This window comes from Anabrus simplex, chromosome 2 (genome assembly GCF_040414725.1).
Source record: "Anabrus simplex isolate iqAnaSimp1 chromosome 2, ASM4041472v1, whole genome shotgun sequence".
In the NCBI taxonomy this organism is placed as follows: domain Eukaryota; kingdom Metazoa; phylum Arthropoda; class Insecta; order Orthoptera; family Tettigoniidae; genus Anabrus; species Anabrus simplex.
This window is the reverse complement of record NC_090266.1, coordinates 596,652,479-596,668,391: the sequence shown is the minus strand read 5'-3', so window position 1 is coordinate 596,668,391 and position 15,913 is coordinate 596,652,479. Positions and strand designations below refer to the sequence as shown.

At 41.4% G+C, this 15,913-nt stretch overlaps 1 pseudogene; it reads right to left on the bottom strand.

Annotated features, from left to right (window-relative positions):
• Window positions 1-12,399: 12,399 nt before the first annotated feature.
• On the bottom strand, window positions 12,400-13,110 carry LOC137498367 (craniofacial development protein 2-like; annotated as a pseudogene).
• Between the last annotated feature and the right edge of the window lie 2,803 nt (window positions 13,111-15,913).

The window sequence follows — 15,913 nt, the reverse complement described above, 5'->3', positions numbered from 1 at the left end:
CACCCATCGAAAATTTAATTCTTCTTCCAGATTTAATCGTGTGGTTGCTTCCTGTACCATCTGTGCGTCTGCCGACGTCGGAAATTTTCGGTGCTTTCACGTAACTTGAGGGTTCATCCCGTGTGTTCATATTGTGAGCTGCGTACTGTAATATATGTATAATAGGCAATGAAGAATTGCTGATCTTTTATCCCCTCTCTAAGTCATAGTGTTCGGATGTTTCTTAATTTAAATAGCCTCTCGGAATTTTCTTTGGAGATTGAGTGGAATAGCTGCTTAGATGTTGGTTCTGAAAAATGAAATTTCGTGCCTTGTTTTGCAGGAATGCTCGGCTACAGCTGAAATATCTGTGTCTAACTTCTTGGTGTGACGGATGTTCTTTATTTCAGGTAGAAATCAAACTCTTCGTGCCCCTACATTGCAGGTAACTGCAGCTACACTGAATGTGATAGACACGAGGGGCCCCTAATTCTATTATGTCTTTTACTGGTGGTAGATAACGACTTAATTTTCGGTGCACATTATAAAGGGTCTTTATGTCAAATATCTTTAGTATCCTACCAATCCTGTCCGTCGTGTTTGTGGTGTAAGGAAGTATCGCTGTCTTCGCAAGGGTCAGTTTCTCCTCCCATATGTTTTCTTCTAGCGAGAGTAGAGAGATTGGTTACGTCGGATCGAGTAGCGTTCTTTCAGTCGCCTTGACAAAGTATACTGCAATGTATTCGAAACCTCGGCAAACTGTACGGGTGGTGCAGAAAACAAGAACTTGTTTCAACCCAGAAGAGGAACTAAATAATTCGATAGACTGTAGAACCTTCATATATACGCCCGATCAACCATGTCTGGGACCATCTGCGGTGCCAAATTCAGCATCGCAGAATTTTGCACTATCTACAGGACTAGTCACAGAAAAACTGGACAGATACGCTACAGGAAACAATATGGAACCTGTATGCCTCCACGTCTGCTCATTTCCCATACTGTATCCAAGGTAGAGGTGGACCCACAGGTTACCAGCGTCTTCCTTCAGTGTTCAGTTTTGCTCTGATATTGTAATCAGTTTCTGACGTCAACTTTACTATCACCTATGAGTTTTATGCAGTTCCAACAACTACTTCTTGGTGTCTGATACTTTTTTATTTCACCGAGCGCGTTGACCGTGTGGTTAGGTTGGCGTAGCTGAGAGCGTGCATTCCGTAGATGGAGCATTCGTATCCAACCGTCGGCAGCCCAGAAGATGGTTTTCTGTGTTTTACCATTTTCATACCAGATGAATGCTGGGGATGCACCTTGGTTAAAGCCAACCCTTTCTCTCTTCCGAACTTCCGTCGCGAAAACCTTCGATGTGTTAGTGCGACTATAAACCACCAGAGAAAAGAGAAGCAAACATGGAACAAAACAAATTTCATTATGAGTGTACTGTACAGTTGCTTCACATATTTTAGTACTTGCAGTGTCAGTACCGCAAAGTGTCAGTACAATTCATGAGCACGTGCTTTCAATGTACCTAATGCCAAGTTGGTAAGTTATTTAAAATTTCCTGATATTTATGGATCCAAAGAGCAACGACACCCAATTACTCGTCATGAACGTTGTGCTGTATTGCATTCTGAATTTGTACCAGGCCTGTAGTCTACTGCCAACCAACGGGATAACTTAAATGACGTTTCCTTTAATGCATAATTATGTACCCTTACCTCCTTACCATCTGAGAAGTTTCCCACCAACACGTTCCCGGAGTTCGATATTAAGTATTAATGTGAACTTTCAGAAGATTGCTAATCGAAGCCTATGTGAAGTATTGGTCATTGTTTCAGTAAATATAGCTTCCTCCGTGGTACAAACAAGGTTACGCTTGAGTATTTCTGCCGTTTTGTTCCTGAGCCCCAACCCTCCAGCTCAGAAACTCGCAGGGTTTTCATTTTTTAAAATTTTTCCTGTGATCTTGAAGGTTGTCAAACTTTAAATTTCATGGGTACCTGGGTGTGACTCATTCACTCAAGCATATTTTTATACATCACTACACTTCAACTTCCAATATGTCTCATTTACACTTTTAGGTATATCTTGAAAATTTCCTTGAACAATTTCTCGAGGTTCGATGCAAAAAATAACTTGTACTTTTCGAATCCTTCGGAAACTACAAAAACGGTCAATCATTGATTTGGAGAGAAGTTTACCAGGGAGTGAAAAAATGCTTACACTTGCTTACTTGTAAAATTTGGCTCTTGACGCCAATTTAAAACAACTCCTGGTTTGTCCCCTGTGGATTGTTTGGTAATTTTCGAATTTCCTATCAACCGTAAAAGTACCAGGTTATCTGGTACTAAGTTTCAAATTTCTAGGATGCCGGGAAGTACCTCATTGATTCATATCTACATTCATATTACTACTCACCTTTACACATTACTACACTTCTATTTAATTTTTTTAAGTTTACCGAGAGACTGGCTGTGTGGTTCAGTTCACATGGCTGTAAGTTTGCATTAGGGAGATAGTGGCTTCAAACCCCACTCTCGGCATGTCGGCAGCCCTGGAAGTAATTTCCCATTTTCATACCAAGCAAAAGCTTGTGCTACAGTATACCATAATCAAGGCCGAGATCGCTTCCTTCCCACTACTGGCCCTTTCCTATCTCTTCGTCGCCACAGGACTCATTTGTGCTGGTGCGACGTAAAGCAAACTCTCTCTATATATTGTACGTATTATTTCCGATATCTCATCAACAAACCTCATGAAATTGTTGAAATGGCCTTTCAACACTGACCAGAATTTAAATCCGTTGTCGAGCCAGAAATCTAACCAGAGAGTCATATACCCTACCTATTCTCCATTAGGTGACCAATTGAAAATGATCTTAATTCACATAAAACGAGACAAGTATCACACACTGATACACCAAGTTCTTCTTCAAAGGGGATATTTGTTGGTCATTGTATCGAGGTGAAGTATGCTCTGTGTGTGTAGTGACATGTTGGTTGGTTCTCTTGTATTAAGGGATGTTTACCTTACAAGTTGTTTGCCTTGTGGCACTCAAATACCGTCATCCCTTGCTGACTTATTGATAAGTACTACTGGCTAGTTGGAAACCTTGACCATTCAATTTAGTTACAGCAGCTGACTCGCCAACTAATTCACTAGCAGAGTTACTCGGAACAGATAGAGATCTGAGGCACATTCGTTGACAGTGAATGAGTCATACTAATTTGAGTACATTTGTTGTTACTCAAATTGGGAGATGAGATACTTAGTGTACAGTGATGGACATAAGAGGTTACTCAGTTCACATGAAATCTCACACATCGAACATTAAGGAGTCTGTAAGTACGTGTTTGCATGATACTGCTAAGTGCTGACTGATGTAGGAGAGGTAGCATTGGACTTAATATGATTTGTTAACCCTCCTTTGACCAGGTTCATGTGGTTATTTAATCTTGTAGAGAGTCTGTAGATTCTTTTTTTTTTTGCTATGGGCTTTACGTCGCACCGACACAAATAGGTCTTATGGCGACGATGGGATAGGAAAGGCCTAGGAGTTGGAAGGAAGCGGCCGTGGCCTTAATTAAGGTACAGCCCCAGCATTTGCCTGGTGTGAAAATGGGAAACCACGGAAAACCATCTTCAGGGCTGCCGATAGTGGGATTCGAACCTACTATCTCCCGGATGCAAGCTCACAGCCGTGCGCCTCTACGCGCACGGCCAACTCGCCCGGTCTGTAGATTCTTATCCATTAATGAGTGTAGGTTTGTTAACAGTTATTGTAACACATGTCTTTTTCTGAATAATCCGGCACAGGCGTAGTTGATTAATCAGCTGGCCCCTCACAGTCCCGATTTGCGATAAAACTGGAGACCACGCAGAAAAACGCATGGTGCCTAAATACATTCAGTACAGTGACATATTTCGAATTAGTTTACCAATGTCTGTGGTACAGCCTAGTTTACTAGTTTACAACTCAACATAGGCATATCTGAAAGGGTATGAAAATAATCTTGAAGTACACCGAACAATATAATATCAGTCAAGCTGAGTGGCCCCAATTCTTCTCCAAAATCTGCAAAATTAGTTACTGAGACGTAAAACCCATCAAATTATTATTATTATTATTATTGTTATTGAGCCTCCGTAGCTAAGGCGGCAGCACGCTGGCTTCTCATCGCTGGGTTCCGTGGTTCAAATACCGATCATTCCACGTGAGATTTGTGCTGGACAAAGCGGAGGCGGGACAGGTTTTCCTCCGGGTACTCCGGTTTTCCCTGTCATACTTCATTCCAGGAACACTCTCCAAAATCATTTCATTTTCTCTGTCAATCATTAATCATTGCCCTAGAGGAATGCGACAGGTTTCGGCAGCGGGCATAATTCCTACCTTCGCCGCTATATGGTGGCTTCATTCATTCCATTCCTGACCCGGTCGAATGATTGGAAACAGGCTGTGGATTTTCATTATTATTATTCAAGTAACGTTAATATTTCCTCAATATCTTGCACTATTCACTGAGAGATTCACTCTTTTTGATTTCTGAATTACTTAAATAAATGCTCTCGCTGATTTTCCAAATAAATACATCCTCTTTTCGCAGTAATTACATTGTATTTATTTTAAAATCGTGGTATATTAGGAGAAGTCTTCATTTAGTCTCGTTACTAGTCTCTTGTGGTGGGTTGGGGGGATATTTGAAATAACTGCCGCACAGAGAGTATACAGCAAAACTTAAGAAGGAAGCGTAAAACAACCCACTACATGGTTGATAACCGAGGAAATAGGAGAGGAATTATCCTCCTATCAATACAAAATTAAATGGAATAACGAAATAAAATACCATTTCATATGTATGGGACCGGTTTCTACCCTTGCGTAAGATCATCTTCAGCCATGTAATTTAAAATCAGAAAGTTAATAAAAATACACGAAACATTTAAAACCTAGAAAAGAAAAACGTCCAAAAATATAAAATACACGTTAAAATACTACATACACAGAGCTTAAAAGCACTTCAAATTACTATACGTGAGCTGATAAAAGCTATGTCAAATAACGTTGATGTTAACTTATTTGAATACGTCCCACATGAATGGTTGTCAAGAAAAGCACACTACTTATCACATTTGATCATTGCATTCATGTACACCTTGTTATGGAGGTTCCAGTGTTCAGTTCTAACGCCTTATTGAATTGATATTGATAAAATAACTGTCGATGCTTTGGATTGATAACTGATGCAATCGAACTAAAGGCTATACGGAGCATTGCCGCAGCAAGGACTTACAGCACGTAAGTTTTACTTGCTTTAATTTTTTTAATTTCGTGTGGCTATTTCTAGCCGAGTGCAGCCCTTGTAAAGCAGACCCTCCGATGAGGGTGGGCGGATATCTGCCATGTGTAGGTAACTGTGTGTTATTGTGGTGGAGGATAGTGTTATGTGTGGTGTATGATTTGCAGGGATGTTAGGGACAGCACAAACACCCAGCCCCCGAGCCATTGGAATTAACCAATGAAGGTTAAAGTCCCCGACCCGGCCGGGAATCGAACCCGGGACCCTATGAACCGTAGACCAGTACGCAGACCGTTCTGCTAATGAGTCGGACATTTTACTTGCTGATATTTATAGACTGAGAGCTCGTAAGGAAGTAATAGCTCTTTGCTCAGATGCAAATACAGCACTCCATGCGAGATTTCAGAAGCATCGTTTTCTGAAAACATCGCTTTCTGAAAACATCGCTTTTTGTCCTGTACTAAAAGCAACTTAATGGTACGCAAAGAATATCTGGATGATTTTATCCGACGCAGAATCACTAAGAAGCTCCACGAGGTCTGGAGTGTGACGAGTATGGTTTCAGAGTTTAGTATCGCCCATAGTATCGTATCGGCAGCATGTCAGATTTGTTCTTTGCTACGGAAAGTATAGCGTTAATTATAAGGCTTATTGTACTATCTATCAATTTGTTAAGCTTCTTGGTTTTTCTTCTGGTTATGATTATTCACACTAAAAGTTGAATTCGTCTGGAAATGAAATACGAATCGACCAGTCAACTTTGTGACGAAATTAGGTTCCTGAATAGGACACCTTTTAACAAATATTAAGCATTTTATACAAACCTACTTCTAAAGCAATATATCGGGCTGTAATATTACTATAACATAACAATATTATGGGTTTTGAATTTGAACTCCAAGCTTTGAAAACGACAATGGGCCAATGGTACCGTATTTCATCCTGCCAAGACCACCAAAACGCTGAAGATTTCAGTTCGTATCAGGATGTATTCTCTCCAATATATTTTTCTTTACATCTTAGGAAACTGGCAGTAACATCCAAATTGAAACTGTAGACAGAAAACGGTTTTCAGTTCCTGATATGACGAATGGTGCACTGGTGCATCGTGAAGAAGCATGAATGTAATTCAATTCATTGCTTGTAAAAGTCTCCTTAGACAGCAAAATCAACATGAAGGAAAACTGAATGTGGCACGGTAGTGGGAAGTCCATTCTATCAGGAACAGTTGACAAACATCACGGGAAACCACAGCAATTCAAACGCCATTCAATTACACAATTAATTAATTCACTAATGTTCATTAAACCTAACGAAACCCCATGGCGCAACAGCCCCGAAGGGCCAGCGCCCACCAAGCGACCGCTGCTCAACCCAAATGCCTGCAGATTTTGAGGTGTTATGTGGTCGGCACGAGAAATCCTCTTGGCCGTTTTTCTTGACTTTCTAGACCGGTACCGCCATCTGACAGTCAGATAGCTTCTCAATTGTAATCACGGAGGCTGAGTGGACGTCGTGCCAGCCCTCAGATCTAGGTAAAACTCACATATCTGGCAAGCACGCTACCCCTACACCACGGGACAGTCTCAATGTACAATAAACATCACCTAAATAATTCAAAACAATGTAAAATACGACGACAATGATAATAATAAATATTATTACTACTACTAATAATAACAATAGACTAGAATTGCAATACCATAAAGGTGAAAGACGTCACAGGAGCGTGACGTATTGGAAAGTTACCGATAAAGAAGCCAGCTGGTGCAACGCCTGTGACAGCGCATTGCATCACATCGCACGCCTAGTTGGACCAGTGACAGCGCATTGCATCACATCGCACGCCTAGTTGGACCAGTGACAGCGCATTGCATCACATCGCACGCCTAGTTGGACCAGTGGCAGCGCATTGCATCACATCGCACGCCTAGTTGGACCAGTGGGGAGAGAAGGACCGAACTAGGAGTATTTAATTAATATCAGTTATAACATTTCAATATTATAAGAGTGGATACAGGTAAATGCATTTTAAAATAACCTAACCGCATGGCATTACAGCTCTGAAGGGCCTTGGCCTACCAAGTGACCGCTGCTCAGCCTGAATGACTGCGGATTACGAGATGACTTGTGATCAGCACGACGAATCCTCTCGATCATTTTCCTGACTTCCTATACCGGGGCCGCTATCTCACCGTCAGATAGCTCCTCAATTCTAATCACGAAGGTTGAGCGGACCTCGAACTAGCCCCAGATCCAGGTAAAAATCCCTGACCTGGCCGGGAATCGAACCCGGAGCCTCCGGGTAAGAGGAAGGCACGCTACCCTACACCAAGGGGCCGGCTTGTAAATGCATTTTACACATGCTAATAGCATTAATCAATTCATTAAAATAAAAATAAGGTCTGATGATGTTCATTCAAGGATGAAACATACCATTCTAAATTTTACTAAATGTTTATCTTTTTCAGGTATATTATATTGTTAAATGTTATCTTTTTCAGGTATTTACTAAATGTTATGGAAATACTAAATGTATCCAGTATTCGGGGGATAGTAGGTTCGAACCCCACTGTCGGCAGCCCTGAAAATGGTTTTCCGTGGTTTCCCATTTTCACACCAGGCAAATGCTGGGGCTGTACCTTAATTGAGGCCACGGCCGCTTCCTTCCCAATCCTAGCCCTTCCCTGTCCCATCGTCGCCATAAGACCTACCTGTGTCGGTGCGACGTAAAGCAACTAGCAAAAAAAAAAAAAAAAGAAAAGAAAAAAACAAAGTTATTTGATAATAAATTTGTATCGACAGACTGAGGAGTCTAACAGTTAGAGATTAACGAAGTCCAAACAGAAAAGAAATGGCTTACGCTATAACAAATCTGTGAAATTAGAACCACAACAAGTATACATTACTTTTAGAGGGGAGGAGAATCTATTTCTGACATTACAGGATATTTTTACTTTTTAAAGTTGGAATTGGTCCGCCTCTGTGGAGTAGTGGTTAGTGTGATTAGCTGCCACTCCCGGAGGCCCGGGTTCGATTCCCCGCTCTCCCACGAAATTTTAAAAGTGGTACGAGGGCTGGAACGTGGTCCACTCAGCCTCGGGAGGGTCAAATGAGTAGAGGTGGGTTCGATTCCCACCTCAGCCATCCTGGAAGTGGTTTTCCGTGGTTTCCTTCTTCTCCTCCAGGCAAATGTCGGGATGGTACCTAACTGAAGGCCACGGCCGCTTCCTTCCCTCTTCTTTGTCTATCCCTTCCAATCTTTCCCTCCCCCCACAAGGCCCCTGTTCAGCACAGCAGGTCAGGCCGCCTGGATGAGGTACTGGTCATTCTCCCCAGTTGTATCCCACGACCCAACGTCTCACGCTCCAGGACACTGCCTTTGAAGCGGAAGGGGTGGGATCCCTCACTAAGTCCGAGGGACAAACCAACCCCGGAGGGTAAACAGATTAAGGAGAAAAAGAAGAAAATTGGAATTGAGTTATTGGAAAAAATACCCAGTGAATGAAATTCATGGAGATATTAGTTGAATTAATTTGTGTGTGAAACGTTACTGCATTATCAGTCATACTACTGTGATCATAGGCGTGGAAGGGAAATGATAAAATGGAATTTAGGATGTAACATCTCGGTGAAAGAATCTACTGACCAGACTGTAGCAGTTAACCACAAGCTTTCCAACGCACTCACAGCCAGTTCATTTACCAATATATTTGGTCTCATGCTAAATAATTCAGTGTTGAAAATTGAGTAAAAGCACTCTGACGTACCTCAATCAATACGGCTGAACATTCCGTTAGTCAACTTCATCCCTGAGCCATTGATGTGTTCGCTCAAATTCTCGCCTTTCCAAATTTCGTTGTTCATTAGATCTAGTTTTCCCCACGAATTCACAAACCTTGGAATCATGACCACGTAATATAACGAATGGATTTATCCAGGAGATGATAATGCTCAGTACAGAGTTAACAATTCTCAAAGCAAAAGAAAAGAAACAGCAAAGCAATCTCTTAAAACGCCATGAAAGCCTTTGGAGAAGCGGAATGTAAGTGAAGGCTTTCATTAATTGTGACGTCGGCAATCGTTTTGAAGGTGTCGTTAGCGCTATGTCCGACCGACTTTTCTGGTGGTAAACCTCCGTGACTCAGGCGGCAGCGGGTCGGCCTTTCACCGCTGGGTTCCGTGGTTAAATTCCCGGTCACTCCATGTGAGATTTGTGCTGGAAAAAGCGGAGGCGGGAGAGGCATTTCTTCGGGTACTGCGGTTTTCCCTGTCATCTTTCATTCCACCAACAGAGTGTAGGTTTTATCATACATTGTGTTATTCAAGATCCATTAGATTTTGGAAAGGACATCGGACAATGCAGAATGCTAGAAATAAATTCTTGCAATGAACATGAATCTGGTTCTTATAATAATAATAATAATAATAATAATAATAATAATAATAATAATAATAATAATAATAATAATAATAATAATAATAATAATAATAATAATAATAACAACAAAGACTGCCCAGTAGGTGACTCAAAGTAATAGAGATTATTATTGTATTTATTGTTCGACTCGTTGGCTGAACGGTCAGCCTACTGGCTTTCGGTTCAGATGGTCCCGGGTTCGATTTCCGGCCGGGTCAGGGATTTTAACCTTAATTGTTTAATTCCGATGGCACGGGGGCTGGGTGTATGTGTTGTCCTCACCATCATTTCATCCTCATCACGACTCGCAGGTCGCCTACGGGAGTCAAATAGAAGGACCTGCACCTGGCAACTTGAACCCGTCCTGGGATATCCCAGCACTAACAGCCATACGACATTTAATTCTTTCATTGTAATTATTTTATGAGTTCATAAGTAGTAGGGCATTCTTTTACAATTTACTCTACAACTCACCGATACATATAGGTCTTATTGCGACGATGAGATAGGAAAGGGCTAGGAGACGGAAGGTAGCGGCCGTGGCTTTAATTAAGTTACAGCCGCAGCATGTGCCTGGTGTGAACATGGGAAACCATGTACAACGTTCTTCGGGCTGCCGACAGTAGGATTCGAACTAGTTGTGTTAGAGTCATCAGTCCATAGACTGATTTGATGCAGCTTTCCATGCCACCCTATCCTGTGCTAACCTTTTCATTTCTACGAAACTATTGCATCCTACATCTGCTCTAATCTGCTTGTCATATTCATACCTTGGTCTACCCCTACCGTTCTTTCCACCTACACTTCCTTCAAAAACCAACTGAACAAGTTCTGGGTGTCTCAAGATGTGTCCTATCATTCTATCTCTTCTTCTCGTCAAATTTAGCCAAATCGATCTCCTCTCACCAATTCGATTCAGTATCTCTTCATTCGTGATTCAATCTATCCATCTCACCTTCAGCATTCTTCTGTAACACCACATTACAAAAGCTTCTATTCTCTTTCTTTCTGAGCTACTTATCGCCCATGTTTCACTTCTGTACAATGCCACGCTCCACACGAAAGTCTTCAAAAACATCTTTCTAATTCCGATATCAATATTTGAAGTGAGCAAATTTCTTTTCTTAAGAATGCTCTTCCTTGCTTGTGCTAGTCTGCATTGTATGTCCTCCTTACTTCTGAAATCGTTAGTTATTTTACTACCCATGTAACAATATTCATCTACTTCCTTTAAGACTTCATTTCCTAATCTAATATTTCCTACATCACCTGCCTTCGTTCGACTGCACTCCATTACTTTTGTTTTGGACTTACTTATTTTCATCTTGTACTCCTTACCCAAGACTTCATCCATACCATTCATCAACTTCTCGAGATCTTCTGAAGTCTCAGATAAAATAACAATATCATCGGCAAATCTCAAGGTTTTGATTTCCTCTCCTTGGACTGTGATTCCCTTTCCAAATTTCTCTTTGATTTCCTTTACTGCCTGTTCTATGTAAACATTGAAAAGGAGAAGGGACAAACTGCAGCTTCGCCTCACTCCTTTCTGGATTGCTGCTTTTTTTCAAAGCCCTCGATTCTTATAACTTCAGACTGATTTTTATACAGATTGTAGATGATTCTTCGTTCTCGGTATCTGATCCCTATCATCTTCAGAATCATAAATAGCTTGGTCCAATCAACATTATCGAATGCTTTTCTAGATCTACGAATGCCTTGTCTTTCTTCTTTGATACTCTAAGATCAGACGTAAAGTCAGGATTGCTTCACGTGTTCCTACATTTCTTCTGAAGCCAAATTGATCTTCTCCCAACTCAGCTTCAACTTGTTTCCCATTCTTCTGTAAATAATACGTGTTAAAATTTTGCAGTCATGAGATACTAAACTAATGGTGCGGTAGTTTTCACACCTGTCAGCACCGGCTTTCTTGGGAATAGGTATAACAACATTCTGCCCAAAATCGGATGGGACTTCTCCTGTCTCATACATCTTGCACACTAAATGAAATAACCTTGCCATGTTGCTTTCTCCTAAGGCAGTCAGTAATTCAGAGGGAATGTCATCAATTCCAGGTGCCTTGTTCCTATTTAGGTCACTCACAGCTCTGTCAAACTCTGGCCTCAAAACTGGGTGTCCCATTTCATCAGTATCAACAGCCTCTTCATGTTCCAGAACCAAATTATCTACATCTTTACCTTGATACAACTGTTAGATATGCTCCTGCCATCTTTCTGCTTTGTCTTCTTTCCCTAGAAGTGGCTTTCCATCTGAGCTCTTAATATTCATACACCTAGATTTCCTTTCTCCAAAGGTTTCCTTGATTTTTCTGTATGGAGCATCTACCTTTCCCAGGACCATACAGCCTTCGACATCCTTGCACTTCTCCTTCAGCCATTCTTCCTTAGCTATCTTGCACTTTCTATCCACTTGATTCTTTAATCGCCTGTATTCTTTTCTGCCCTCTTCATTTCTAGCATTCTTGTATTTTTGTCGTTCATCAATCAGGTCTAGTATTTCCTGAGTTATCCACAGATTATTAGTTGATCTTTTCTTCCTTCCTAACATTTCTTCAGCAGCCCTACTGACTTCATTTTTCATGACTCTCCACTCTTCCTCTATAGTGTTTCCTTCAACCTTTTCATTTAGTCCTTGTGCAACATGTTCCTTGAAACAATCCCTCACACTCTTTTCTGTCAACTTGTCTAGATCCCATCTTTTTGCATTCTTTCCTTTCTTCAATTTCTTCAACTTCAGATGGCATTTCATGACCAAAAAGTTGTGGTCAGAGTCCACGTCTGCTCCTGGGAAAGTTTTGCAATCCAACACCTGGTTTCTGAATCTCTGCCTAATCATAATGAAGTCTATTTGATGCCTTCCAGTGTCTCCAGGTCTCGTCCACGTATACAGCCGTCGTTTTTCGTGTTTGAACCAAGTAATGGCAAGGACTGAATTATGATCAGTGCAGAATTCAACCAGCCGACTTCCTCTTTCGTTCCTTTGTCCCAATCCAAATTCTCCTACTGTACTATCTTCTCTTCCTTGGCCTACCACTGCATTCCAGTCTCCCATCACAATTAGATTCTCGTCACCTTTTACATATTGTATTAAATCTTCTATCTCCTGATATATTCTTTCGATTTGTTCATCATCCGCTGAACTAGTAGGCATATAGACCTGCACTATTGTGGTGGGCATTGGTTTGGTGTCTATCTTGACGAAAATAATTCTTTCACTATGCTGGTCGTAGTAGCTTACCCGCTGCCCTATTTTCTTATTCATTATTAAAACTACTTCTGCATTTCCCCAGTTTGATGTTGTGTTGAAGATTCGGTACTCGCCTGATCATAAATCATGTTCTTCCTGCCAACGTACTTCACTTATACCAACTATATCTAACTTTAGCCTATCCATCTCCCTTTTCAGATTCTCTAACCTACCACAACGATTCAAACTTCTAACATTCCACGCTCCGACTCGCAGAATGTCAGTATCCATCTTCCTGATGATCGCCCCCTCTCGTGTAGTCCCCACCCGGTGATCCGAATGGAGGACTAGTTAACCTCCCGAATATTTTAACCGGGAGGAAGCCATCATCAGTACATCATTCATACAGAGAGAGCTGCATGACCTCGGGAGGTAGTTACGGCTGTAGTTTCCCGTTGCTTTCAGCCGTGTAGCAGTATCAACACACCTAAGCCATGTTGAGTATTATTACAAGGCCGTATCAGTCAATCATCTAGACTGCCGCCCTTGCAACTACCGAAAGGCTGCTACCCCCCTTTCGATGAACCATTCGTTAGTCTGGTCTCTCAACAGATACCCATCCGATATGGTTGCACCTGCGGCTCGGCTATCTGCATCATTGGGACACGCAAGCCTCCCCACCGCGGCAAGGTCACATGCTTCGCAGAGGAGGAGTTACTAACCCCGAATTCAAGCTGATAGCTACGTGACTCAAAGCGCGCAGCCACTTTTCGGCAGTAGCACTATCATGTCCAGCATTGGGTGATGTGAATAAGCCTGAGATCTATATTGCGTCACAAAAATATTGAGAGTATGTGTGTAAGAGAGTAATATAAACGCTTCGTCTCAGAAGTAACTTCAGCCCATAGGATACATTTCGTAAACCGATTGTCTAGGAGATGCGTCTCCAAATGCAGATGAATGAACTAGAGCGTCGTCTCGCAGAACAAATATGGATCTCAGAATTTTTGAGATAGAGACCAGACTGAAAACATGATGGCGGAGTTTGTGATGGTTTTACATCGGAGAAGAAAACTGTATAACGTACGAAGATACTACCTGGAGCATAATTATAAAGATATATACCATTTCCGGAAAGAAAATAAGGCATGGTTAGAATAAAATTTTGTGAAGCCAATACACGAGTCAAAAGGAGGATATTTTACAAACGAGGAGAAAATGTGTTTTCTTTTTTTCGTTACATAGGTCACCCTGGTTTTCAATGTGGTTTTGCCGAAGATATCGGATGTCGACCAGAGTACAGTTTTAATGACGTTATGGCAGGTAGTTAGAGCAATAGCATATAGAGTGGCAGCGTATGCTGAAATGAATGACCCTGAATGCTATGAGAATAATGAGTATTATTATGCTTTTGCTAGTGAAGAGTGCAGTGCATTACTCCAAAAGTGCTACGGTAGCTTCAGATAACCCTTCTGAAGACATGAAGAACGTAATTAAATGAAACGGCTTATGGCTTTTAGTGCCGGGAGTGACCGAGGACAAGTTCGCCTCGCAAGGTGCAGGTCTTTTGATTTGACTCCGTAGGCGACCTGCGTGATGTGGTGAGGATGAAATGATGATGAAGACGACGCATATACTAGCCCCGTGCCAGGGGAATCAACAAATTGTGATTAATATTCCCGACCATGCCGGGAATCGAACCCGGCAACCCTGTGACCAAAGGCCACCACACTAACTACTTAGCCATGGGGCCGGACTGAAGAACGTAATTCTATTGGAAAAGCTATTGATGAGTAAAAATATACTGTTAACCTATTTATCGTGTTGTGGTGTTGAAAGTCTGAGGCTGAGAGCCATACGTCGCCCACGGCGAAGAGATGGGAGCAGTGTTGTCAGACTGCCTGTAGCTGATCGGCCACTGTGGTGCTTGGCCTTGGCCCTAAGTGGGGACATTGGGCAAGACCAAGGCCAACTAGATATACAGGCCATAAGGCTCCCCCTCCACTTCGGGCGCTACGTCACACTAGTCGCCAGCCGCTTCACTTCTCGCCAGTGACTTATAAGCTGATCTGAACTTCGTAGCAGTGAGGCTATCGATGGTGTTGAATGATTTAAACGTGTGTGAACATTGTGAATTATGGCCACGTCGTGTTGTATACCTGGTTGTAGAATAAACTACAGTTCAAAACAGCCTAATATTTCAGTGTTTAAATTTCCTACTGGCGTGTTTCGGAAACAAAAGTGGATCATAGCTATCCATCGAACCGAATTCATCCCTTCAGCAAGCTCAGTTGTGTGCATAAAACACTTCGACGAAGTTTCGTAATTAGGGACGATTCCGTTAAAAGACCTGATGAGTCTCTTTTAACTGTAAAACCTAACCATTTAAAACTCTCAAACGATGCTATTCCTAAGTTTTAAAATGTGCCTGCCTATCTGTATAAAAAATCTTCCAACAACGAGCAAAAATCCTATTCAAAGACAAGAAGAAATTGAAAAACGGGAAGAGGAAGGAAAGAAAGAAAGCTGAGGAAGAATATGACAGGATCAAGGACTTCGACGACGTTCAGGGTAATTTCAGTATTAAACGCAAATTAGATTTGGACAAAGTTTCCGTCAACTTTAACAGCCAAAGTCTGTATTTTCAAAATGTATGTGACTGAGGAAAATATTCCGAAAATTGGTATTCCTTAACATTAAACGAGGCTCTTGATTTTAAATCCATTAAGCATGATATTTTCATGAGTTATAACCCTGATATACGTGCATTAGGTGATGGGGCAAGATATTAAAATGGTCAAATTAGAGAAGTATTTATAACTTCCTGTTTAGACCTGCTCGTAACTCAAAAGTTAATGAGTGTTTCATTACTGATATATTTTTTTTTAAGGAACAGTTAAATATAGCCTTTGCAAAGAAAGTATCTTACTGCTGTATTCTAATAACATGGTTCACTTCAATATTTTTCGCATTTCCTGGGGCGTAAACGAAGATAAGACAGTCAACGTTT